Source organism: Cololabis saira, chromosome 5, assembly GCF_033807715.1.
Source record: "Cololabis saira isolate AMF1-May2022 chromosome 5, fColSai1.1, whole genome shotgun sequence".
Classification (NCBI taxonomy): domain Eukaryota; kingdom Metazoa; phylum Chordata; class Actinopteri; order Beloniformes; family Belonidae; genus Cololabis; species Cololabis saira.
Window position 1 is genome coordinate 565542 of NC_084591.1, and position 2260 is coordinate 567801.

A 2260-nucleotide genomic window follows, 5' to 3' on the forward strand; every position below is an offset into this window, starting at 1 on the left:
TCATGACACTTTTATTTTGTAATGCCACGTTTACGTTTTACATTTCATGCCACTTTTATTTTGTAATGCCACGTTCATATATGACAGTTCACAACACTTTTATTTTGTAATGCCACTTTTATTTTGTAACGCCACGTTGACGTATTACATTTCATGACACTTTTATTTTGTAATGGCATGTTTACGTTTTACATTTCTGTCTGTGCAGCCCACAGCCACGAAGCTAAGCTGCTAAGCTAATGTTGAAAGTGGATTCATCCGACCAGAAATCCCACGTCACCTCTTAACAAGATTAGAATAAATTCACGAGGTCTACAAAGGAATAAAAAGTCTTCAGATGCAGTTCCGTTTTTCCTGATTTAGTCGGAGCCGCCATGTCATTTTTCCCGCAAAAATCCAGTCACCTAATAATTCCGGTTCCGGTTCTGGGTCGGGTGGGTTCTGGTTCTGGTTCTGTCTGAGCCGGTTCTGGTTCTGGTTCCGTCTGAGCCGGTTCTGGTCGTGTTCAGAATGAAACGTGATCCGTAAACCTGGAATAAACCTGATAAAAGTGTGTTTGTCTGCAGGCTTTTCTCCCACTAGGGGAGTTTCTACCAGCCAGTGATTCTGTAATAATTGCTCGGGGGTTTATGTTCATGTTCTGGGGCTTCATTTATAAAAGAGTGTGTAGGATTTATACTAAAAGTTTTCGTGCGCTCAAAAGCCGAAAATGGCGTGCGCACAAAAAAATTTGGATTTATAAAACCGTGTGCACGCACATCTGCACGCAATGTTCTCTTTATAAATCACAGTCCAGCAGGAGAATTCACCTCATATCCCGCCCTCTACACGCCCACTTTCTACCATGAATGGTCAATGCAAAGTAGTTCATGACTGCAGTCTGTTTCTGCTGTGTGTCAGGATGAATGAGACGTGTCGAGCCGGAGTTCTGCCGAGGTGTTCTGCCGAGTTGTCCTACCTCAGCGAGGTGTCCTACCTCAGCAGAAAATACTACCGTACGATCCCCGTTTCACTTATCTCCGTTTTTTTTTTTTCAAAGGCTTTTTCATGCAAATAGACGATAAATAGACATAGATAAATGTTGATGTCTATGTGGAAGCGTGATCTGACGGGGTATTTTCATCTGTCAAATCATCCTACCTGCCAATATCTATGTGGAAGCGTGATCTGACGGGGGTTTTTTTCCGCCGAAGCGTCGTACACATAGATCTATGTGAAGCACTTTCTGACTTCCTGCTGTTAAATTGTCTATTTGCATGAAAAAGCCTTTGAAAAAAATGAAACGGGATGTTACAGTAGTATGTTCTGCCGAGGTAGGACACCTGGGCAGAGAAGTATCATTTCATCCTACAGGTAGGACGTACACCGGCTTCGGTGTACATGGATTTATAAGTCTGATATATGATGACCAGGGGCGGAAGATTTTTTTTTTCATTATGCACTTCGAGAAAAAAGTTGAAATGTCGAGAAAAAAAGTCAAAATATCGAGAAAAAAGTTGAAATGTCAAGATTAATGTTTAAGTACAATCTTGACAAAAAAGTCGAAATGTTGAGAAAAAAGTCGAAATGTTGAAAAAAGGTTGAAATGTCGAGATTAAAAAGGAAAGGAAAGAAAAAAAAGAGAAAAAAGAAAGAGAGAAGAAAAAGTTAAAAAAAGAAGAAAAAAAGAGGAAAAAAAGAAGAAAAAAAGGAAAAAAAAAAGTCAAACATTTTTGAAAAAGCTCCAGGAGCCACTGGGGCGGCGCTAAAGAGCTGCGTGTTTCCGAGCCCTGTATGAGAAGCTATATAAATAAAATTGAATTGAATTGAATTAATAAGATAAATAAATATAGCAATATGAAATCATTTGTCATGAAATAAAAAAGTCATAACTTAAAAAATAAAGATTTTACGAATTCATTTCGTATTTATTTCATTGTCATATTCATTTATTGAATTTAATATTTGGTAATTTAAGTATTTATATAATTTTGAAAGAACCACTGACCAATAGCAGGCAGAGGAGGGTGTGGCCATAATGGGGGCGTGGTCATAAGCTGAGGAGGGCGGGGCGGGGGCGTGACCATGGTCAGATTTGTAAATTAGCACATTATGGTGGAGATATCGCTAAATATCCAACATGAAGCGGTAGATATATACTTGACAGTACATACTTGACAGTACATACTTGACAGTACATACTTGGTATATACTTGACAGTACATACTTGACAGTACATACTTGGTATATACTTGACAGTACATACTTGACAGTACATACT